Source organism: Triturus cristatus, chromosome 4_2, assembly GCF_964204655.1.
Source record: "Triturus cristatus chromosome 4_2, aTriCri1.1, whole genome shotgun sequence".
In the NCBI taxonomy this organism is placed as follows: Eukaryota; Metazoa; Chordata; class Amphibia; order Caudata; family Salamandridae; genus Triturus; species Triturus cristatus.
In genome coordinates this window covers 159,862,872-159,889,035 of record NC_140586.1, presented here as the reverse complement: position 1 = coordinate 159,889,035, position 26,164 = coordinate 159,862,872, and the positions used below count along the sequence as shown (strand labels likewise).

At 48.8% G+C, this 26,164-nt stretch overlaps 1 long non-coding RNA gene across 1 annotated transcript in view; it reads right to left on the bottom strand.

Annotated features, from left to right (window-relative positions):
- Positions 1 to 25,629, bottom strand: part of LOC146833247 (uncharacterized) — a 124,020-nt gene extending 98,391 nt beyond the window's left edge. The window contains exon 1 of the long non-coding RNA XR_014960550.1: positions 24,505 to 25,629. This is a non-coding gene — a long non-coding RNA (uncharacterized LOC146833247). The remainder of the gene's footprint in view (positions 1 to 24,504) is intronic.
- Between the last annotated feature and the right edge of the window lie 535 nt (positions 25,630 to 26,164).

The window sequence follows — 26,164 nt, the reverse complement described above, 5'->3', positions numbered from 1 at the left end:
AGTGGGGTTTGAACTGCTTATCTTCTTTCTTCCCAACACCAGTAGTAATCACCAGGCGTGTTTCTTTCCCCTTTGGGAATTGTTATAGCCATCCGTGTCCTCTCTGGGACAGATGTACCCATGTACTTCCTTTGGTAGCTTTAACACACAAAAAAGATATATATATTTGGTGCCCCAAAGGAAAGAAAAAGAAATAATAACGTGTAAAGCGGAAACAAATAACATAAAAATAAAGCTTCAGGTGAGCCTCTTTCTTTCGGTTTTCTTCCTTATTTTATTAGGGCTCATGACCTTCTATCCATTAAGGTGGGTAAACATGCAGGTTTTAGCACATTGGGTTGACGGTAATGTTTTCTCACCACCAAGCACCATGTGAGCTACGCCTGTAATATCCCCCACTCCCACTCAATTCCTGCTTTCGCCACTAACCCAGCTCGGCTGCAACTCTCCTGAATTGCGGCAGTCATTGGGCATCCGCCGGGGCAAACTGTTACTCCTCTGGTCCAGTCTTGGCGTCCTCTTCTTCTCCTCTGGGCTGACAGTCATTTTCTGGCTCGTGGGAGTCTTCGTTGGTCTCAGGCGGTCCCACACCTGTTCTCCCGGCGTGCTACCCTTCCTGGTCCTTCCTGAATTGGCCCTGTCTCCTCACTCTCAGCGTCTGCGATGACATTCATCTTCCTTCTGTCTGCCTCCTTTACGCCCTCTTCCTGCTCTTTGACTTCCCTTTTCCTCTACCCTGTGTCTTCTAAATAGGTCGCTGTTTTCCTCAGACCCGCCTTTTTAAAGAGGCAGGCTGGTTTTAGCAAGGTGTCCACGCTATGACGGATATTTCCTTTTCCTGTCCAGTATTGTCGATAATTCTCTTCAAAACAGGTGCATTGCATGGTGCTGCTTTCAATTAATCAAATGCCTTTTGACACTCTTCAGTCCAGATCACCTTCCTGTGTAGCTTCTTAAAGGTCAGGGCTGTTAATGGATCAACTTTGGTCCCATAGTTTGCAACAAGGTTCCAGTAGTCATCAGTAAGGCCCATAGTGCCCTTACCTGGGTCTGGGTAGTGGGAATCTCACAGTCCAACACTGCCTGTACTTTAGCCTCCAGGGAGCGTACCTTCCCATTACCCATCTGATGCCCAAGATAACCAACAGAGGGCTGCCCAACTTGACACTTGGTTCCCTTGATGGTCAGTTTGGACCTCTGTTCCAGGTGTTCCATGTTGTCCTTCCAGGAAGTACTGAACACAGCAATGTTATCCAGATATGCCACATAGAACTTTTCCAGGCCTGACAGTACATGGTTGACTAGGTGCTCGAAAGTGGTGAAAGCATTCTTCAATCCAAAAGGCATACCTTTAAATTGGTAGAGGATTCCTTGGGGATGTAAATGCTGTTTTCTCCTTGGCACCAGGATTTAAGGCAATCTGACAGTAACCGCTGGTTAGATCAAAAGTACTAAGTTACTTTGCAGCACCCAACCTATCGACCAGCTCATCAGCTTGGGGAATAGGATGGACATCAGTTTTTGTCACAGTGTTTAGACCATGATAGACCTGTGTCTGTGTCATGAACACAGACAGGCGTCAGCCCAGGGGTAAATGAAAAGAGATGGAAAAATCTCCCTAGCAGCTCTTTACACTCCAGCTGCTGTTCAGGTGTCAATTCAGGGGCAAGCTTAACTTATTTACCCTAACCATCCTTCTCCTCACCTTGCAATCAGTCTGAGAGAGGCTCACTCTCCTCTTCCACTTCCTCAGCCATTGCAAGTAAAGAAACTGTGTAATCCCTGCCAAGACAGCTTCAGCCGATTAACATGAAACACCCTTTGGGTCTCCTGTGCGGCACCTGTGTCAACTAAACAGTTGACATCAGAAATCTTCCTAATAACTTTGTAGAGGCCACACCATTTGTCCTCCAGACCCTGGGGACAAAACAACTTCAGGATCCACACTTCTGTACCCAGTCAACGTAGCCTTCTGGTCATACCACTCCTTAATCAGCTCCTGGCTGAATAGAAGGTTGTTCTTTGCTTTACTCATGTGCTGGGTCATCAGGGTGCCCTCCCAGACCTTCTTGACCAGAGTCAGGGGGCCTCGGTCAGGATGGCCAAAAAGTAGTTCAAAGGGACTGAACCCTACTCCTTTCTGCGGTATCTACCTGTAAGCTAACTACAGGCATGGCAAAAGCAGATCCCACTTCCTCTTGAGGGGATCAGATAGAGTCCCCATTATGCTCTTTAAGGTCATTTTGGAGCGCTCCAGCAAACCATTGGTCTGGGAGTGGTAAGCGGTGGAAAAGTGGTAAGTCACACCTACCTCTTCCCACATGGTCTTCATGTAAGACGAGATGAAGTTTGTTCCCCTATCAATAACCACTGTGTGTGGAAATCCAATCCTGGAAAAGATCCCTAGAAGAACCCTAGCTACCTCCTTGGCAGTAGTGCTCCTTAAAGCCACAGCCTCAGGGTACCTGTTGGGATGATCCACCACAATAAGAATGTATTTGATGACTGAGGATGATGAACTGACCAACGTTTTGTGTAGTTCCCACTAATCCATAGGATCTGCGCGTTTGTTGGCCAACATAGACATTGGGTGAGGTGCTTAGACCAATTCCATGCAACCCCCGCAGTATATGTTGGCCTAGAGACCAGCTAGCTCACAGTGCCACCATCAGCCCCACATAGGGAGCAAATGATTTCTGGCAACCACTGAACATGACAGCCCTGTCCTCCCAGGGATCGTGGTAACAGATCTAGAACCCTTTTGCTCAGTCACTCATGCGCTGTTGTTCTCAGAGAAACATACAGAGAATACACAATAGAACAGTTTCAATATATTTATTGAACCAACGTGATTCTTGTATGAATACATGTGCTGTGATAATCAGTAGACAGAAGCAAATGAAAGTTATTACAAGCACCAATATGGTAAATAAACAGCAGGTATATTTCCACCATGGTACTAAAACAGTTTATATATGATACAAGGTAATAATCAGACAAACTCCTACTATGCAATCCCTACTCTATGTCTGTGTAGAGTGTATGTAGGTGTATAGCCAAGAATCTCCCCAAGGAATGATCCAACCCCATTATCTGGTGGGAAAGAATGTAGGACCTACACACAAACTGGACACCCCTCACGAACATGTCAGGCAGCTTTTTGGAGATGCCTCAGTATGCAGGGACCTTCGATGTCAGCTCCTATGCTAACTCTCATAAATGCTTATTTATATATAATAAAAAGCATCCTTGCAATGTACGTGTAAATTAGCATTGTTATCGATACGCAGATAGTCCTGTCACCCCATGGATTAAGATAAAACAACATTTCTTCAGCATGCATAAAAGCCTTGCACTCGGTGTTTGGGGAACCATGATAATGTTGCGTGAAGCCAGATGTGTAAGCCAAGCAGTTTCAGGTAAACAAATCCAAGAAGGGTATGGCCGCAAATGTGTGCAAAAGGTATAGTAAAATGTTGTTGTGCAGACAGCAGACTATGTAAGAAATGTGCAGCGTTTCAACATGGGCCTAACTCAGGCACATAACACCCACACCTCATACTAAGGGTCGAACTAAAAGGCTATCTACAGACCAGCCAGCCATATAAAATTGTAAAACTGTAAAACATCTAAAATCACGTATTCTAAAAAAAATCTTAAAACATACTATTTGAAATAATAAGCACGCAGAAAGCCAAGTTGCCTAAAAGTAGAGTAATAGAAGAGAAGAAAAAACACTTTGTTAAAAAACAGGCCAGATAGTTCCCACCAAATGGAAAGGCCAATTGTTTATGTGTTCCAAAAGGTAGTCACAACATTGCTGCTGCCAGCAACTGCCGACAACCTTCCCAGGAGGTGCACCTTGAAACAAGTCTATAGAGCAAAGGTGATTACATCCAGTTCCCACAGCAGCCGCTGAGGGAGGGACTACATCCTGTAAGTGTTCTGCTGAGCCGGTATGCAGTTCTCTAGGAGCCAAAGTATCCCAGGGTGGCTTGAAAAATGTATTCAGTAGCAATGGAATATGCTGGCGTCAACTATACCCATGGACTCTAAGGGGTCCACCAGCACCTCAATGTCCAATGGCGCATTCAGTTGCGATCCGAGACAGAAATCCAGCACGCATTCATGACTGGACTAGAGGCAGCAAAATACAGGCCTGAACGTTAAGAACCAATACTCGTTCAGTTCTTGAAGCCGAGGTGTGCAGAGGCAGTGTATCATGTGCTCATAGCATTGTAGCACAGGAAGTGCTGTCTCCATTCCAGTTCGAACTGGGACGTCCATTGTGGAGCAGAAAACTTCCAAAAACACTTCCCAGCTCGGAGGGTATGAATGATAGAAAACTATCTGAAAGGTGCTAACCACTCTAGAGCCAATATATTTTGAAAATTGAGCTATTCCCTTCATATCAGACATTTTAAAGATACGGTGTACCAGCTCCTCAAAATGCAGTGGGAAGTTACTACTAAGTAGCGTCTGTATTTTTGACGAAGACCTGGCAACCTGGAGATCAAATATTATGGCCACATCCGTTTGAAAAAACTTAGCTTTCAGCTTGTTCAGAGAATCAAGGCGTATGTTGGAAACATTTATCGAAGGCCATAGTGTTGCCTCCCTAACTGTGCGGGCAGATGGAAACAAGTAACCATGGAATTAACCGTCACCAGATAAGTGTTGCCGGGTTCCATTCTCACAGTCTGACCCACTGAATTAAACCCTGTGTCCCCATTCCTATATCTAACCTTAAAGGGCAATTTCCGGTATTCATGCATAAATCCTTCCCCTAACACTATATATCTGCCTACCTGGTGGTGTTGTAGACAATATTGGAATAGGAATGTTGTGATTGGCAGGATAATATAACCATGTATTATCTAATCTGTGTATGACGTCGCAGCGACAGTGAAAGGTAATTGATCTAATTTTTCAATGTGCAACATGATATACTTTGCATCTCTTCATGCCATTAATATCTATATTAAATTGTAGCAGCAAGCATAGTAAAAAGCGGAGACCAAGCCAACTCAATGTATGTATGATAAAAACATTTCAAATGATGGAAGGTAATACTCACTCTGTGCTCATGTTGATGCAGTCAGAGAGAGTATGCCTAAGTGTGTCTAATGTCAGTGATACAGAGTAGAATAAAGTTTTGTTGAAAAAACTGTAAAACACTCAATGGAAGTTATGAAATATTCTTAGCATTCGGAATATTCCGTGTTCATCTTACAAAAGTTGGAGGAGCAACCAGGGTACTTACAATGCACCCTTATGAAAGCGTTAATGTGTGGTTTAATCAAGTGGCTGCATGAAGCATGGTTCTAGCATTAGGTCAAGAGTGTTCAAAGTTTCACGAGATTCACCCAAATAGTAAAATGGTATCCATGTTGTGGTGTTCCACCAAAAAGTGCTGCCAAAAACAGCGTGTGCCATGCGCCGTAGGGAGTATTGATGTTGGCAATATTGTTGAGTGTGGCCATGAATTATAACTAAAAAGCTGTCCACTGTGAGATCAAGGCGTGTTTACATCATCGGAGCAGTCTCGTATTGCTTCGAAGCTTCCAAAACCCATAAAATCAAGAGCTGGTACATATCTCACACCGTAAGCTAAAGACTGGCGGGCCAAATCTTGTTAATTTACAATCATGCTTGCGGAGTTCAAACGACACCCGGAGGATGCATTGCCGAAACATATTTCAGGAATAAAAGTAGAAGGAACGCTAGGAGTACAAGAAGGAATACAACCTACTCCGTAGTACATAGTCTTATGGACCAAGCAGTGTTCAAAATTGTAAGCGGTACACGGGGAAACATATTACAGGAATAAAAGTAGACGGCGCACTCAAATTACCAAAGGCATACCACGTACTCTGCACGGCACAGTCTTATGGACCAAGCAGTATTTACAAATTGCAAGCGGTACACGGGGGAACTACCATAATACTCCGCTTTGCTGAAATTACAGAAGGCAATCCGTGCATTCTGTACCACGCAGTCTTATGGACCAAGCAGTATTTCAAATTGTAGGCGGTACACAGGGAACTGAAGTAATACTCCGCTTTGTTGAAATATAACCAGCGGGAGTGAAAGCCATAATATGATGAACTTACCTTGCGATCCATGATGGTCCTTTATGTGCATTGCCAGGGGACAGGAATACACGTGGGAAACAAGAGCCTGCTAGCCATTTGTAATGCCGGTTGCCGATTTCCGACTGCTTCCTGGTGAGAGCCCACAGACTGCTGGGAACGGTAGTCTTCCGGTCTCCACCGATCAACGGGACAAAGAGTGCCTCCCGAGTGGTGTATCGGGAGTTATGGGTGCAAAATAAAATCAGTTTTGGGTATTAATCGTATATTCCTAGTAAGTAAAGGCTGGGGAAAAACAAAGCATGTTGTGACAATTTAGCAGTCATACATGTAAAGCACAGATGGTAAGAAAAAATTATAGTTAGAGAAAACAAACCAGAAAACAGAAAGGATGAAGGTAAGAGGGGAGCGCAACATGCCATCTAGTGGTACAAAATTGTATCTATGAAAATTTATGGGATAACAACAGGATCCAACACTGGGTGAACGACAACATTGGGATATTGATCAAACCATGATGAAGTCCCACTGGGACAAAAAGCGTTGGCTAGGCCAAATGGATTGCTTCTGTCGAATTGGCATTTTTTAAATAAAGTTGGATTCACAGCAAATCGCAAGACTCCTGAATAACTTTTATTCGTCACATCATGACTACTTGATCTATTGCTGGAGAACAGTTTAACTATCTGTTGATTTTGGAACAGATAATCCTGTATAGAATTGAACGCTCCTTTTCATTGGTTATTTCTTGACCTTGTGTTGGCGTGGTCACTTGGCAATGGAGTCACATATGTAGAGCGTTGGAGGAAACAGAATTTGTATTAATTACATACCAGTGCGCCGTCTGGAGCCTACATTGCCAGTGTGCTGTTTACTAGTAGTTGACTGTACAGTTGTAGTTGTTTCAACAGGAAGAAGAAATACTTCATTGTTGTTTACTGCTTCTCTTTGTAGAGAGAAATCTTCTTTAGTTTTTAAAGCTTCTTTCCGCAGCAGACCCACATCTGGGGCAACTATCAGCTCTGGTTGGGCAGATTCAGCTAAGTGTTTTGGGGTGAGGTATGCCTGGTGTACAAAATTATAATGGACTAGTTTAAATCTGACATTCAAATTGACAGCTTTGACCCCTTTGTGTTCTTTTATCCAGTCTTTTTTGGACAGGGGCTCCCCCAGTATCTCCTCCCACCTACCCTGAACCGGAAGGGGTGCACTGGTCAGATCCTCTAGTAACGCTCTATACAGTTGCGTGATGAAGCGCCTCCCCTGCGCCATATATAGCATAACGTGTAACACCCTGGTTTCCGAAGGCTCATCGAGGGTGGAAGGCCAAATCTCTTTTGATACTTGATTAATCTTCCCATATTGAAGAAATTGAACTGTCCCCAGCTCAAACATTGATTCTGCGTCCTCCCTAGCAATGAATTGTTTATTATGGAACAGATACCCCATCGTCAAACACCCGCCCTCCTTCCATTGTCTGATCGACATTGAAGCCTCTATTTTGGCGAATGGTTGTACCACCCAAAGAGGCATGTCTAGGGCGTAAGGGGCGTGTCCCACCACTTTTATAACAACTCGCTCCCATACCCGCACCACATGCTGGATTATGTACGGGACGGTCTGTGGAGAGCCAGCTCCCATTATTAATAATGCAGCCAGTGAGTGGCCTCCATATGTGCCTGCCAGTAATCTTTTCTCCCAGTTGTCATTCTCTTCTAGCCAATTAATTGCATGCTGGAGTTGGGGTGCCATGTAGTATAACTCTAAGTGAGGGACCTCCAATCCACCTTTCTGCCACGTTCTCTGCAGGGTCTCGAGACTGACTCACTTTCTTTTGGACCCCCATAGGAGTTCTATTAACAGTGTGTTCAGAGACTTAAAAAAGTGCACCGGCACCTCATCTGTGGTCAGTGTAAGGTATGACTCTGTCCCCCACTCCTGGAATGTAAGCATATGGTATGTTCTGTGCATCAAACTTGAAGGAGTACCTGAGTGGAAAGTATTTTGGCAGGTGTGTGTCATTGTGCGCAGCATTGACAGCCACCATGATGTCTCTGACTATTCTCGTGCTAGAACGATTGATGACAGCAATAGGAACTGTTTGCTTAGCGTCATCAGCCATGCAATACCCTGCAACGTAAATGCTAAAATGTTCATGACTCATTGTGTGAATTACATGAGCCTGTTGCAAGCATTCTTTCAGCTTTGCCACCTGTTCCCAAATAATCTTTTGCTTGATTGTGCAACCCTTAGAATCACTAAATCCATTCTGGCCCCAATAGTGAAGGTAAATACAAATATGAATCAACACACTATGAGTGTGGGAAATCCATAATCCGTATTCTGCAGTGCCAGTATCAGGGCTTTGAGTTCTGCCAGCTGCGCTGTGCAGTCCCCAAGGGACTGCATGTAAGTTTAGCAGGATGGAATTCTCCTTCATGCGTACACCCCTTTACAATCACGCATGCTGCAGAATATTGGTGTCTTGTACATACTGCAGGCTGGGCAGACCCATTTGTGTAGATGATGTGATATTTAGTGCCCCTTCTTCTTCCCCATCAGCCATGGTTTTAAAATGTTTGGGAGAAAAAAGGTAATTAAATAAATGGACTATGATCATAGGGTTTAGACACTATGGGAAGTTTTATCCTTCAAGTCTGAACAACCTACAGCCAATACATAAGGTCTACCTACTCAGTTGAGGCAGATTGTTCTCCTGGAGGTGAGCAGGAGTATCTGAGGTAGCACAATTGAACTACTCAGGCGATCCATAAAATAAGAAGCCAACCAACATTTGCAGCGCCATGGTGTGTAGGTCCGACTAATCCGTAGGATCTACGTGTTTGTTAGACAATGTAAACCTTGGGTGAGGTGCTTAGACTGATTCTATTCACCCTGCATTATATGTTGGCCTAGAGACCAATTACCTAACAGTGCCACGATCAGCCCCCTAACCCAAACAGGGAGCGAATAATTTCTGGCACCCACTGAACATGACAAATTTGTCCCCTCAGGGATTGTGTTAACTGATCTAGAACCCTTTCACTCAGTCACTTGTGCTCTCTTGTTCTCAGAGAAATATATAGAGAATAGACAATGGGACAATTTCAATATATTTATTGAACCGTTATTCTTATATAGAATACATATAGAACACATATGCTACAAAAATCAGTAGACAGAATCAGATGAAAGTGATTACAAACACCAAAATGGTAAATAGCACCATGGTGCTAAAACAGTGTATATATGCAGGCATATGGTACAGGGTAGTAATCAAAGGTACTCCTACTATGCAATCCCTACTCTAAGTGTGTCTAAAGTATTTGTAGGTGTATAGCCAAGAATCCCCCCACGGGACGATTCAACCCCATTACCTGGAGGGAAATAATGTAAAACCCTGTCCTGGTCACGAACTGGACACCATTCATGGAGATGTCAGGCAACTGCTTGGTAAAGCCTCAGCATGCAGGAACCTTCTATGTCAGCTGAAGTGTCTTCTCTGCTAACCCCCAGAAATGCTAATTAATTTATAATAAAAAGCATCCTTGCGATGTACGTGTGGATTAGCAATGTTATGGATATGCAGATAGCCCTGTCGCCCCATTGATGAAGACAGTATTACATTTGTACAGCGTGCGTAAAAACCTTGTACTCCGCGTTCAGGTCATCATTATAATGCTGTGCAAAGCCTGATGCATAAGCCAAGCAGTTTTCGAGAAACTAATCCAACAGGGGTACACACGCAAATGTCTGTAAAAGAATATAGTAAAATGTTGTTGTGCAGAAAGTGGACAATGTTAGAAAAGTGCCGCTTTGCTACATGGGCCTAACTCAGGCACATAACAAACTATATTAATCCCACCCTCTTAAAGGGTACCCCCACGACAGGTAGGGGCACGAAGGGTGCCTTCGTCTGGCCACCAGACTTGCCGCTGACCTGACAGACCAGACAGGTACAGCAAAACTTCTCCACATCCTGACCAACTCCTGGCCTGTAAACCAGAGATGCTAACCTGTCCTTTGTCTTTTGATGATGCCCAAGTGACCAGCTAAGGGTACTTCATGGGCTAGCTGCAACAGTAAATTCATGTGCACCTCAGGAACCACCACCAGTTCACTGGATCCTGGCTCTGGGTCTGTGGGCTTATTCGCAAGGAGCTCATCTTCCCAAGCCCCCTTGTGCTTTCTGACTACTCCAGTAGAGACCTGTTACTGAGCAGGATTCCACAGGCCAACAAGTGTAAGACACTCAGCCTATGCCTTACAAAACTCCTCATGGGATAGTCTTCCTGCCACCAGCAGCTCCTGCAGCTCTGGCAGGGAACCAGACTTCAACACCTTATCCGTCTATGGATGCTCACCCTCCTCTCCAACTGGGGCAGGATGTGCAGACACCAGGAAATATACCTTCTCAGAATCTGTCCTTTGTTCTTGTTATGGCCTATTCCCCTTATTCTGTCTTCCGCTAGAGTGGTCCCCATCTCACTAGGAAGTGGTTTTACCATTTGTGCCCTAGTGAGCACAGCTGATATAGGCTTCAGGGCCTGGTACTAACCCTGGTTCAACCGGATAATTCCCCAGAAAGCCCCCAGATCCCTGCTTCTATCATACCCCATGTTGACGATGGCCTTCATGCCATTCACCTCTACCTCCACTCTGGCAAGATGGTACTCCACGTCATCAGCGCTAGCTGTGAGTCCATAACCCTTGGAACCAGGGTTGATCTCCTCGGGTTGGAGATATTTCCGTTCACCCATAGTCCTGTGGGCACCAGTATCCCTCATGGCAGGAACCTTCCTTCCATTGATGCTTAAGGGCTTCTGGGTTGAGTTTCCAGATGTCCTTGGTGACTAAGTTAAACTCAGTTAAGCCTCCCTTCATGTCTGCCTGCACTGAAAGCACCCTTGCTATCAGGGGTGCCACTGGCACTGTGTCCTTCACTATGTTGTCCATCTGTGAGTGTCTCTTTTGGTGACACTTATAGCATTTAATCACCTTGGGAGTGAAAGGACCCTTATGGTGCAGGACAAAAGAAAACTCTTTGAACCATACTCCCCTGATGCCCGAGTTACACCCCCATTCCAATACACCCTCCCACCCTTGGCGCCCATCGGGACATCACTGTGTGAACGCCGCCGCCAGGTATGGTCCCTCCCAACTCCCCTTCAATTGTGCACCATGCCTTCCCCCACCCTCGTGAACGACTCTTCACCTTCTTTCTCCAAGTCCCATGGTCCTCAACCCTGTCATGCCTCTAGACTTAAGGAAATCAATTGGGAGTTGCAGAAACTTAAATCTGACATACAAAAGCTCATAAACCCCACATCTGAGCTGGCCCTTGAATTAGCGTCCGACATTGTGTCGCAAATGATCCTGCCTGTGACCGCCCAATCCCCTACAATCCCAACTCGGCCCTTTGAGCGGAAGAATGGATATAGGCTGCCTTCATCGGGACGGTATTGGAACACCACTCCCTCCCCTAACGACTCCTCCAGACCCATTAGATGCAAGAAACTCCTGTCTGACCAGGACATTCGCTCCTTACTACTAGCTTACAACTCCACCTTAACGGACAACTCAAACATACATGAACCCGTGCTACCTACGACACTAAAGCCTACTAGAGCGGCTGGACTCATTCAAGCCCCCTGGTGTCTATCCAAACGATTCCACTAAACCCCCATAGAGTTCCTAAACATGACTCTAATGTCCTTAACACTTAAAACCTTAGGTCAATTCACATTACCCAGCCTTGTCAAACTGACCACAAATTACATCTAAAATGCACACTACTCAACTGTAGGTCTGCGGTGAAACATGATACCGACATTGCTGACCTCATCCTTAATAGGGAACTAGACCTCCTAATCCTCACTGAAACCTGGCTAAATGACTCATCTGGACCTGTCCTTGACATTCTAGAGCCCCCCAGCCACAACATAATAAGACTTGATAGAGCTAAAAGAACAGGAGGAGGCATTGCTTGTAGATTCCATAACAGTCTCTCAGCTAAGCAATCTCCCGCTGCAGCTCTCTCTTCATGTGAATATCTCTCTATAGACATTAGCAGCAAAAACACAACCATATGCAACCTTCACATCTTTTACCATCCCCCGGGAGACAACCTCCCTTTAGTCTAACAAATTAGGGAAACCATATCATCCAACGTGGGGCAACATTGTCCCCAGATATTCCTGGGGGGCTTCAATCTTCATTGGAATGACCCGAATGATCAGGCGGTGAACAGTCTTAAAAACGTCCTTATGGACCTCAATTTCACTAAATTCTGTGACAGCACAACGCACAACCTATGTGCAACCCTAGACCTAATCATTTCAAACCCTAACTCCATTCAGCTGGAATCAATTATCCCTGTGACTGGTCGGACCACTTCTACATCTCCTTCCTAATTTTAGAACGTTGGAACATTAAGAAAGGTCAGCCCAAGAAATAGAGACACTGGAAAAGAACGTTGCAAAACACAAAAGTGAACAAACTCATCTCTCAATTGAATATGGCCCTGCCTCCTCCTACATCTATGTCAGACGTTCATGAACTCACTAAACACTACAACAACTCTATACCGAAAGTCCTCGATGTAATTGCTTCCCTAAAACTGAAAAGAAAGTCCAACAAAGATTCCAATCCATGGTACAATGACAGTTTAAACTCAGACAGTTGCAACTTGAGATCTGCAGAACGTGCATGGAGATCCTCTCCATCGCTGGAACTCCTTAAGCTCCTGAGGCTGAAAAGGAGTATGTACAGCAAACACATCAGAATGGCGAAAGCGTCCTTCTTCAGATGCCAACGGGACAGTGCCAAAAACCACCCCAAAATGTTGTTTGATCTGATTAAACGTCAATCCAACAACACTACCACCCAGTCTACACTTAGCTCCAGTACACAACCAAATTGCGAGGACTTTGCTGCCTTCTTCATCGAAAAAGCTAACAAGATTGATTCGACCATGGTCGACCTTTCACACGTACCAAACCACCCCCTCCCCTCGCAGCCCCAAATAGCTGCAAGTCACTCCCCTAACAACAATGCCTGTTGGAGTCCTTTCGCCCCCCTCAACAACACATCTATTTACAACATTCCCTCTATCCTTAAACCCTCTAATCATTTCAATGATCCCCTCCCCTCTTCTCTCTTCAAAGGTCTGATAAGGTCACTAGTCCCTCTCTGGTCCAAGATTATGAATGCTTCCCCTCTTCAAGGTGAAATCCCGGACTGCTTAAAGTCCAGTCTGGTGCTCCCTATTCTTAAAAAACCATTGGCTGACCCGGAGGATCTGAACAACTTCCGACCTATCACAAACATCCCCACTCTGGCAAAACTCCTCAAGAAATGTGTTCAGGTACAACTATGTAACCACATTGAAGAATTCCAACTACTGGATCAATTTCAATCTGGCTTCCGTCAGGGTCACAGCACCGAAGCGGCCATCACACATATAGTTGACGACGCTCTTACGCTCAACGCTTGGCCGGAACAAATCCTGCCTTTTAATATGACTTGACCTCTCATCAGCTTTTGACACCGTCAAACATGATAACCTCCTGAACCTTTTGGAACATAGGATGGGGTTCTCTGGCACAGTTCTAAAATGGTTTGCCTCGTTTTTCAATAACAGATCTCAAAGAGTCAAAATCAAATCAAACCCTCTCCAATCCCAGTCCTTGCACTCTGGTGGTACCCCAAGGGTAATTTCTCGCCCCCACCCTGTTCAACGTTTTCATTGAACCTCTTACTGAAATCCTCAGAGCATCTAACATACATTATGACATGTTTGCCGATGATACGCAGTTATACCTGAAAATCGTACTTACGGGGCGTGGCTTGGTGAGCCAAGATGGCGGACGCATCTTAAGCCGGCTCCCGCCAGCCCGTAACAATTATCTGACAATTTATCCTTGCCCCCGGAGCTGAGGCGCCCGGCCAGCGGGCAGTCATAGCTGACGAGCAGCGGCGGCGCTTGGAGCGCTCCCGACGGCCTGGGTCCTCTGTGAGCCACGGGGTGGCCGGGTGACGATTGCGGCCTAGAGTGGCGCCCAGAGCCACGGCCTTGCGTGAGCGGGGAGGCCGGGCCTGACCTGCCGGAAAGAGGCTGCGGCAGAGCGGCGCCCTGCGGAGGTGGCGGCCAGACGGTGATGTTGTGGGGCTGAAGGTGGAGTGACGACTTGGCCCCGACTGAGGAGATCCGGTGGAGGTAGCCTGTGGCATCCCAGCCTGGAGGGGCCCACGAGATAGCGAGGCGTGCTGCGTGTTCCGGCCCTGAGGTGAGGTGGCGCCCTGGTCCCCGTTGTGCCGAGACTGGTCTTCCTCTCCCAACCCCCTCCCCTGGGTGAGCCGGAGGTCCCTGGGGGTTCGGCGGACAGTTCGGGTCGCGGGGGGGGGTGAGGTGTTTGGTGGGGAGCGGCGAAGGCTGCTGGTGAGGGGCTGCGGCCTGTTGGATTCCGGTGGCGGCGGGGCACGTTTGATCTGGCCGGCTGGGCTGCAGTGGACGTCGTGTTTGCCCCGAGACATTGTTGGAGAGGCGGCGCCGGGGGGGGCCCCCCACCCCCCTTATTTGGCAGAGACTGGGCCTGGTCCGGCGCGGGCTGGGTGTCGGAGGACCGGCTGGGCCCCGGCCCCCGTGATATCCCCTGGATGACTGAGGCGGAGGACGGGTGACGGGGGCACTATCCTGGAGGTAGTCACGTAGGGGGGAGGGAAGATCTACAGTCGGGCCCGGGGGACTTTATACGGCGGTGGCCTTGGAACACTGATCTGCGACGATGACCAGAGACAAACCTGGTGGAGGAGCGGCGAAGCAGGGGCCTATCGATAAATTCACGGGCCCGGGCCTGGCGGGGACGGTGGCCGGGGGCCCTTCTGGGGTAGTGCCGGATAATGCAGCCCTGCTAGCAGCCATAACTCAGTCCCGGGACATGCTGGATGCCAAGATTGGGGCAGTTGGTTCGGACGTAATGCTGCTGCGTCAAGACCTGCGAAATGCGGTGACCCGCATCACAGAGACTGAAACCAGGATGTCGAGCGTGGAGGATGAGGTTGCGACGCTGAGGAAGCAGGTTGCGGCCCTAGAATCGACCCAGCGGGGCCTGGCGGGCAGGGTCGAGGATGCAGAAGGGTGGGCCCGCAGGAACAACTTGCGCTTTGTGGGGTTTCCGGAGGGCTGCGAGGGGAACAACATGGAGCGCTTCCTCTCCCAGTGGCTGGAGGGCTGGCTCCCGGCTGAATCGCTGTCCCGATGCTTCGTAGTGGAGAGGGCGCACCGGGCCCTGGTCCATAGGCCGCCGGTGGGGGCCCGTCCTCGGCCGATTATCGCTAAACTCCTGAACTACCACGACAGAGATGTCATCCTCCGCCAGGCCAGGGAGAGGGAGCCTCTGCAATTCGAAAACTCCCACATACTTATATTCCCGGACTATACACGTATGGTCCAACAGCAGCAGCAGTCTTTCCTAGCGGCCAAGGCCAGGTTGCGAGAGCTTCATTTATCCTACGCTCTTTTCTATCCAGCGTGCTTGAGGGTCGTATATGAGTCCCGAAAATTGTTCTTCGAATCGCCAGAGGACGTATTCAAATGGACAGATGAGACAGTAAAACTGCGTCCTCATACACCCTCTGGTAGAGAATCGGACTCATCCCAGACTGAGGCGGCAGGGACTATCGCTAAGAAGCAGCGGCGTTCCAGATCCCGCCGTCGGCATAAGTCAGGGGGGGCCCGGCGTGGGGCTGGCCCGGAGGAAGGCCATCCGCCGGTTGGGTCCTGAGGGCCCGGGAGTTCCTTGGGTGCGGGTCTTCTTGGTATCCGCGTTATGGACATGCCGCCGGCTGCTTCATTCTCCTGGATGCAGGGGGCTGCCTTGGTCCGGGGGACAGATGTGGGGGGCGATCACCGCCGTAGCCAGTTGGCGGCGGGGTCTTTGGGACTTGGTGGTGGAGGGCACGTTGGGGATCCATTGGTTGAGAACTACTGAGGTTCACGGATTGGACCTGGGGAAGTTTCTCACCGCGACAGGTACTTCCATGTTTGTGAGGTATGGGGTGGGGGGAGCGGGGTTGGGGGGACTGTTGGGAAGTTGGGGTTTTAGTTTAGGGGTTGACCGCACCTTAGTACAGAGCTGGGCGTGGGCAGGGGCGGATGCCGGAGTCCCTGAGTGGCTACTATGTTTTGGATATGTTTCCTATGGCGACAGATTCCCCGGGGATTAGTGGGCGATTAGCTACAATTAAAGTGTTGAGCTGGAATGTTCGGGGTGCCCTCGATAAGATCAAGAGAGGGGCGATCCTGCAGTACGCGAAGAGGGCATCGGCGGACGTGTTACTCCTACAGGAGACACACCTATTGGGGACGAGGGTGCTATGCCTACAACGCTTCGGATACACACAAGTGTTTCATGCGGGGTTTGTTCAGGGTTCCAGGGGTGTGGTTATCTTGGTTCACAAGCGGGTCTCTTTTGTGCATTCTCAGACATGGGCAGACACATATGGGAGGTATGTTTTTGTCTTGGGCCGGATTGGATCGGAGAGGGTGGTGTTCGGTAGTGTGTACGCCCCCCCCCCCTGTCCTGGTCATTCGCGTAGCAGCTCATGGCGCGCTGGACGGACATCCCAGAAGTCCTGGGGATCATAGGAGGGGACTGGAATGATCTGATGGATCTCTATAGGGACCGACTATCAAGGGGCCGGGAGAGAGGGGGGGGTGGACAGACTAAACTTCACGTGCTGGTAGGGGGCCTGGCGTGGGTGGATGCCTGGAGGCGGTGTCATGGAACGGCTAGTGCTTACACATATTTGACGGCGGTGCACGGCTCCTTCTCCCGGCTAGACTATATCTTCCTATCGGGGGCTGCGGTGTCCCGGTTGGATGCGGCGGAGATCCTACCGCGCGGGCTCTCAGATCACTCCCCGTGTCTGCGGTCTTGCGGATGGGGGGCGTTGTCAATGTCAATGTCAATGTCAAAGATTTTTGTATAGCGCACAAATCACCAAAGGTCGCAGGGCGTTGGGGGGTCGTTTCGCTGGCGACTCTCGGTGTGGCACCTGCAACAAAACGACTATAGAGTACATATGACTGAGGCGGTAGATCAGTATCTGTCGTGGAATGTGGGTTCCGTGTCTGGGGCAGATATGTTGTGGGAGGCGCTGAAGCCGACACTCCGTGACACGGATATCTCCTTCTGTGCGGCGGCCCGCCGTGAGCGCCGAGCGGGGTTAGTTTGAGCGGAGGCTTAGGTTCTGGATCTGGAGAGTAGGGGCCGGGAGGATGGGGGTGTGGTGCGTTGCCGGCAGTTACTTTATGCGCAGCGGACGTATGGTTCCCTGCTGCTTGATGAGGCACGTCAGGTGTGGCTAGCCACTAGGAGTCGAGTGTACCAGTGGGGAGACAAGTCGGGTGCAATGCTGCACAGGCTGTGCCAGGGGATGTATCACGCTCAGGACCTCCCAGGGATAGTGGATCCTGGGGGAGCACCCATAGTGGACCCGGGGGCGCTAGCCAATAGCTTTGCTACCTACTATGCGGGTCTCTATGGTCCCTGTGAAAACCTCACAGCAACGGCCGTGGAGCGATTCTTAAGTGATCACCCGGTCACGGCGTTATCCGTAACAGCACGGACGGCATTGGATCTTCCGCTAACGGTGGAAGAATTGGGGGAGGCGCTGGGTGGCCTGAACCCGGGCAAGGCTCCGGGCCCGAATGGGTTCCCGAGTGAGTTTTTTAAGAAGTATTTTCTACAATTAGGCCCACATTATACGGCAGTGGTGGAGGAGGCCCGAGAGTGTGGGTTGTTGCCCGGAGACTGGAGGCACGCTGAGATTGTAGTGTTCCACAAGCCGGGTAGGCCCCCGGAGGAGCACGCCTCGTATCGTCCGATCTCCCTCCTCAATGTGGAGGCTAAAATTTTGGCGAAAGCTTTGGCTAATCGCCTCCTGCCACATATTGCCTCGCTGGTCCATCCGGAACAGGCGGGGTTCATGCCCTCCCGTGCCACGCGACATAACATCCGGCGGGACAACGTGGTGATCGCTGAAGTGCAGCGGCTGGGGGTCCCGGCAGCCCTATTGTTAGCGGATATGGACAGGGGGTTTGATTCCCTTAGTTGGCGTTATTTGCTCCTGCTGCTGCAGCGTTTGAATTTCGGGCCGCGGTTCCTGTCCTATGTGCGGCTTCTCTATACGGAGATTACGGCCTCGGTCAGGGTGGCGGGGGCGTCCTCGCTGCCGTTCCCCGTTCGGCGTGGAACGCGCCAGGGGTGTCCCCTGTCCCCGTATCTGTTTGCCTTGGCCATGGAGCCTTTGGCGGTGTGGGTGCGAATGGACGCGCAGATCTCCGGATTTGAGTGGGAAACTGGTCTGGCCGATCGGATAGCCCTTTACGCGGATGATGTCCTCTTTTTCCTGACGGATCTCGACCGTACGGGGCCCCGGCTGCTCCGTATCATGCAGATATTCGGTGAGACGTCGGGTCTCTTTATGAATCCCCGGAAGTCCACACTGTGGGTACTTGGGGGTCCGACTCCGGTGCAGGAGTGGGTGTCCTCGGTGCGGGTGGCGGAGGGGGGGCTTCAGTATCTAGGGGTATTCTTATCACCTACTCCGGCGATCTCTTGGGGGCGAAACGTGGTGCCTGTGTGGGAGCGGGTTTGCCGGGACATTAAATTGTGGACTCGCATGCCGCTCACTATCTTTGGCCGGTCTGCGATTTTTAAAATGGTGGCTCTCCCCCGCCTTCTGTATCAGCTGCAGAACCACCCTTATGTGATCCCAGCGGAATGGTTCCGTCGGGTGAACTCCACCCTGGGTCAGTTCTTGTGGGAGGGTGGGGTGGTGCGAGTGGCCTTACGGACGTGTTTACTCTCAACATATACTGGGGGTCTGGCAACGTCAGATCTGCTCTCATATTATCATGCCTCCCACCTGCTGGTTCTGAACGAGTGGTGGTATGGGAGGGGGGAGACCCGGCCTACGCTGTGGAGCAGCGGCTCATGGCCCCACACACACTTCACACCTTGCTTTACTCTGCCGTACATCGGGCGCATTTACCACCGGTGACGCAGGTAGTTTTTCGAATTTGGCGCCAGGCGCTGATGCGCATTGTGTGGTGGGGCGTGCTCACGCGGGAGACCCCATTGTGGCACAATGGGCGACTACCGCAGTTGGCGGCCCTGTCAGGGTTTGAGGGGTGGGATCGGATTGGCATCTCCACCATAGGCGATGTGGTGCGTGGGTGTGTTCTGAAGTCCTTCCTGGATCTCCAACAGGAATTCAACATGCCACGGACGCAGTTCTATAGATATCTACAGTTTCGCCACGCACTCTCCCCCAGTCTGGTGGGATTAGACTCCATAGCTGACTTTAGCCCAGTGGAAGCGAAGCTTTTAATAGGAGAACTCCAAGAAAAGAAAATCTCCAAGATATATCGATCGCTTGTTATTCACAGCGCCCCTTCGCTCCAGCAGCTTAAATGGAAATGGGAGGACGATGTTGGGCCCCTCGATGAGACGGACTGGACGGATGCACTGGCCTTGCCTCGGGGGGCGGCCATAGCTATCCGACTCCGACTTATACAATTTAAATATCTGCATAGGGCTTACTTTACCCGGCGGAGGCTGTGGCGGGCGGGCTTGATTGTCTCTCCGGAGTGTCTCCGCTGTGGACAGGAGGAGGGTTCTTTCTTCCACACGGTGTGGCTTTGTGGGTCATTGTCTAGGTTTTGGAGAGGGGTGTTGGCTTGTCTATCCGAAGTATTGGGTTGGGATCTTCCTGCGGACCCCAAGCTGACGCTCCTGCATATTATGGAAGATATTGGTGGCAACATATACATTAGTTGGTTTTCATCTGAAATGCATTCCAAGTATCCTATTATGATAAAACTGTCAATGTCATGATTAGCGTGCTGCTTGGGCCGATACCTCTGGGCCACAGGGGCCGGCAATATATGTGTTTGTTGACGAATAAAAATAATTTTCAAAAAAAAGAAAATCGTACTTACACCAACCGGACAGAGGACCAACTTAGCAATGGGCACCAAACTCAGCAATTTATGCCAAAACATTTTTTTTTACAAAAAACAGAAATGCTCCTGTGTGCAGAACCACAATGGCACCTTCTGTCCAAAAGAACCACCCCGTCACGCAGGGTCAATAGAGCAGATGAACTTATATCGTGGTTGCACCACTACAACTGAGTACAATCAAATAGTCCACATTGGATCCGTCGAGTGATTAAATGTCCTTCTTTATTATTTATTTGTAATCTTATTTTAGAAAACACAGCCAAGGCGTTTCGTTCTCACAGGAGAACTTCTTCAGGGCAATTGTAATTTCCACAAAATGGCAGATGTAATGTTTATAATTATATAATCCTGATCCAATAAGACCTGCGCGTCCAGTGCTTCTATATTCACTTATAGGTTGTGAAAATGTTAGGATCGTTCGAAATATCGCTACTAGTATCTTCCATGCAAAAGTGATATGATAGTCACTATAGAATCCTTAGTCCATAACTACAACAGGAACATCACAGCGGTACCTGCCGTCGCGACATTATTATGCTTATCGGTCTCACATCTTGGTAACACCCGCCGATATTTCGAAAAAAGACCTGAAAATCTCTTCACCGGACGATATCACGACTCTCAACGGAACCCTGCACAAAACAATAACTGGTTAACCCTGAAGCATCTCAAACCGAACTCCCTCAAAACGGAATTCCTCCTTATCTCCCTGCCCAAGCAAGACCTAATCGTAAAGAAATGTATAAATAATCTCTCCGCTCTCAACTGCACACCACATGTCATAGACTCTACGAGATCCATGGGAATAATGCTGGATAAAAACCTGAACATGCAAGCGCACATCAGCGCTGCTACCAAATGAGCGAACTTTCATCTGAGCATTCTTAGGAAACTCATATCCTTCCTGCCCCCTGAGGATTTCAAATCTGCTGTGCAAGCACTAGTGCTCTCCCGACTAGATTATGGCAGTGCAATCCTTTGTGGTCTACCAAGATACAGCCTGGCCACTCTCAGGGCCTCACTGAAACGCTGTGGCAAGGCTCATCACGGGCTCCAAGAAATCCAACCACACTTCCCCGATTTTGAAAGCTCTAAATTGGCTACCATTCGAGGCAAGGATACAGCTAAAACTGGAATGCATGACCCACAAAGCACTTCATTTCAACACTCCTCTATACCTTGCAAATAAGCTAGTCATTTTGTGAGGAACCCGCTCCTCTAGGAGCTCCAGCACCTTGCTGTTGAAACCTAACAAATAAAATAACAATAAAACTACAATCGTGCCTTCTCAGGTGTCGCCCCGAGAATCTGGAACTCCCTACCTATGGAAATTAGACTGATTCCATCAAAAGAGTCCATCAAAAGGGAAGTGAAAACTCTACTTATGACTTCCTCTCTGGGCTAAGTGGCAGACCCGGACAACATGAAATTCTGGAATGGCATGGCTCCGACATCCTTCTCTACATTCCTGTTATCACTGTTCTACATTACTGTTATTGTATTTTATTCTTGCTTTGCCCCTATTGTCGCCCCATTTTGTCGGTCAACCTGCCTATATAAAGCGCTCTGAAACCCGACTGGGTCTTGTTCGCACTATACAAAACTTTTTTTTAAATACAAGAAAAGATGACACGACTTTTGTTGGCAGTATAGCATAGAGTTCATAAAATGTGCACGGAAGGTTATTAGCTCCGTGGAACTGGAATCTGAACTTCAACCTACAATGAGCCAGACAGTATCTTTTATAGCTTTGTAACAACATTATCATTTAATATCAAAAGTTAATCCTTTCTGCAAAAACATCTAACAACACGTTTACGTATTGCGACTCGTGCACATGTTATTGTTACATTTTCAAGCCACTGCTGCACTACTGGTGTCCTTGGCTTGTCTCGTGCTTTGAAGCCTAACAATGCTCTACTCCATACATGTCTACTGCTCTGCAAGGCCTAACTTCCCACTTATCCTGTACCTCTGTGCTGCTATTTTCTCAGTGATTTGTTGTTGCAATGCCGCTGTGTGATTTTCCATTTCTGCTGAGTTGAATTATATTTCTCTATTCTACTAAAGCTCATGTCTACTTCCCTACCCCCAGGTCCTGACTCCATTTATGTTTTTTATTCTGTTATTGTAGACATCTTTGGCCTGTATTTTTCCTTTAACACGTACATCTGTACACTTCTTTCATTAACATGAGTAAGCCGTCTTCATTTTCTACATTCATTGTAACTTTCCCTCCTTGGTTTGAAATTTTAACTATTTGCTCACCCTCCCCTTTGCTGGGAGTCATTAATATGTATACATTCTCCTCGATGTCCTGCATTTTATTGACCAATCTAGTAGTGAACATCACACCCAACTTCTGACTAACCCTTTTGCAACATCCTATCACTATCTGGAAGGCACAGAACATCAATAGCAAGATTACAAGAACAGGTAATGAGGCCTTAAATAGTCCTGACATCCAGGATGATACCCCAGTGAACCACCCTGAAAACCATTCTTCGGGGGCACCCTCCTTGCCCACCATCTTCTTTTGCAAGGTATTCAGAGTGTGTATGGTGTCTGCTAGTGTTCCAGTATCTGCGTCATTGGCTTCAATATACGTGCAGCAAGCAGTTTGAATCTTGGCACATACTCCACCCTCCATAGACATCATTAAGTCCAACACATATCTATGCTGCATAAGCATTACTCTCATAGCTGGCAACTCTTTTTTGACTGCTTTAAAGCCATCCTCAGTGGTGTTGATGGGTTTCATCAACTCCCATCGATTAATCGGAAGCCAATGTCAGACACTTTTGCTTGAACAAATGCAAGGTTGCTGCCGAGGTAGAGCTGTGCGTTATTGAACAGCCAGGCTGTATTATTGAAATACTCTGCAGCTCTCTTCCTCCAGTTAGGGTGCAGGAAGGTCCTGGAAACACCAGGGAGGGGGATGCACAGTGACCAAAGAACAGAGACCTCCCCAGCTGAAGGAGGTTTTGTATACAGCCATTCACCACTGTTAGAAACAGGCTAGCTTGATGCGGAGCGGGTAGGCTATACGCCGGAGCAATGTGTAAAGCATCTGCGAAGCCAAGGCTCACAGGCGACACTCTAGGCACACTACAGAAGAGACACCACACCAGGTTGTATAAAAATAACTTGTGTATTAGGTAAAATACATGGTAGAACTATCACAGGTACATACACACTGTGCCAGCCGGCACCAAGTAGCAGTTTACAGGGGATTATGTACAGGGCAGCACCAATCGGGTCATTGCCAAAACCATCACAAGGCATAGGGGATAAATGTAAGGACATCTGCAATAGCTGCGTAACAGCCAGTACCTACGGGCAAGACCATGCACTTAGCAACATTGCAATAAGCATTAGGCATAAACATAAGGCATCATCACGTTAGTCATAAGTCCTAAAACGTAATCAGGCCTGAACCTGGAACACCACAGGAAAACATTAGGTCCGGTGCAGAATTGTATTATGCATAACTATACTAGCATCTCACGGGTCTAAACAGCACCGTATGCATAACATTAGGCATAAGAACCTCATTGGCATAAATCCCATCTGTGGTAGGCATCAACCTGGGGGCATAACCTCATTAGCAGGAATCACATTATACATAAACATGTGAGCACCAAGGCATCATCAGCATAAAAGCTTTAGGCGTGGACTGAAAACATCATGGTATGACATTAAGCCTCACCTTAGGCATAAAGGCAACACCATCAGCATGAGCCATAACACGAGGCATTTCAATAGGCACATGAGCCTGAAGTGTAAAACATATTATGCATAACATCAGCACCTTATTGGCATAGATCAAAGTATGAGCAACACCTTAGGCATATAAACACATTATGCATCATAACAGCATCAACATAAGTACATTGGGCATCTCATTAGAGATAAAAACTTTATGTATTCTCATATTCGGATGGGGCATAAACCATGAGCATAAATCACATTCTGCATTCGGCCTAATCATATGCATTAGGCATCATTATGGGCATAAAGACATTATAAGTAGTGCACCCAGCAGATTATGACCATTGGAGTGCCCACCTTGTCATGCACACAAAGATGCCCCTCGTTGTCGATTAGTCCTTGGCGCCCCTGCGCCTGGGGAGCCCCTGCTCAGGGACTCTGAAAGTAAAAGTGCCCACGTGGTGCAGCTGCTGCTAACGTGTGGTACAGCTGGGGAAAGGAAGCAAGTACTAGTAAAGTTGGAGTCCCTCTTCTGGGACTCTGCAATCACAGAAATTGCCCAAAACGTTGCAGTGGCCCGCAACTGCGGCGCCGCTGTGTAGAAAACAAACACGGCGCCTACTGCTTCTTAGTCCCGTCCCACTACAGCCAGAGCCCAGCCCCACTCACCACTCCTTGGGGGCTGGGCAGATGAAGTTGCAGCCGGTCTCGCTCTCTGCTGGGGCTGCAGGCTCGGTACGCGGGGCTCTCCTCTGCTCATGGAGAGCCCCCACCCACACACCGGGACTCTTCTTCTTCCCGCTGCAGGCTTGGCAACACGCGGGGCTCTCATCTGCTCACGAGAGCCCGCCAACAGCAGCACCTCTCCTGACTTCACCCGGGCCCCCTCCTGGGACCTGAGGTTTCAATAGGGAGCTCGCGAAGCTCCGATCCGCTGCATCTAGGCCCCGCCCACAACCATGCTTGGGCTTCTGGGTCGCTGCAGGCAGCGCAGCAGCTCTCTCCTGGTTCTTGGCACGGGTTGCGGCAGTGATTTCGGTTCTCGGAGGCAATACGCGGGATGGGCTCCTGCTTTAAAAGCAAATTCAGATGTGGCAACAGTGCGGGTGGGCTCCCGCTTCCTGAATAAGCAGACAATTGCAGTAACAGCGCGGTGTGGGCTCCCGCCGTTATATGAAAAGTGCGGGGTAGGCTCCCGCCGTTCAAGAAAGCAAGAATGCTGGGTGGGCACCCGCTCTTCTGCAGGCAGCCCAGGGGGGAATCCCACACGCCGGGATTCCCTCGTAGCACGCTGACAGCACAGCGCTGCCGGATCCCCGCTCTCTTCTCCTCTGGGGGGGATTGCTCACCAAGCGCTAGGGTCCTCACAGCTCCAGGGTCCCACAGAATAAAGCTGTAGCGCTCACGAGGCGCTAGAAAGCAGGCAGAGCACAGTCAATGTTGGGCAAGATCAGCAGGCAGCAGGGCAGCTCACCCAAAATGAAGTAGCAGTTCCTGGGAACAGTCAGACTTTATCAGGGTGGCGATCCTCCTTGCGCAGCAGTCTTCACTCCAGCACAAGCCTCTCATGGGTCCAGTAGAAATGTAGAGGGTCAGAGTTGGGCACAGGGGCCAGCACACAGGCCCTTGGGGCGGTACCTCCTGACAGAGTGTCCCCTCTACGTCAGAGTCCAAGCACACCCACATGGAGTCTCAGCTCCTCTATATATACACCCCTCTCCCCACCTACCAGAAAGGGCCAGAAGCTTTTGGAAGGGTCTCTGGGGAAACCGGTCCCAACTGGTTTTGGGGGAGGTGTAGAGCACCCGGTCTGCCAGACTTCCCTCCTCCCTTCATGAGCTGGGGTCTGGGAGACAGACACACCCACATGGGGCGGAGCTAGCATTACCAGCCCCGGTCACTTCGAGAACTAGACATGCAACCCACCTCAGGCAGGCAGGCGCAAAGACAGAAATGGCGACTGTTGAAAGTGACCTTTCTAAGATAGGGAAAATAAACCGGCGTACCCCATTGCGCATCATTTATTATTTTCAGTTCATCCACACCAAACATAGCATATTTATTTTGTTTCATTTAGGAGTTATCCATGGGGGGGGAAATTCCGAATGCTAGCCTATGGAGGGCAGAGAGCACATGCACTTTCCACCAAACTCCAGTGCCAAAGTGCTCACAGTCCGTAAACCCCCAATACCCTAACAGCAAAAAGGTTAGGCGGAAGTTCCGGGGTGACCCTGCAAGCAGGGCCAAGTCCAACAACCACAGTTGAAGAGTAATTCATTAGGCCTGAGGTGCCCCATTGCATGTCGGCATTATAGCTTGTAACATTGCA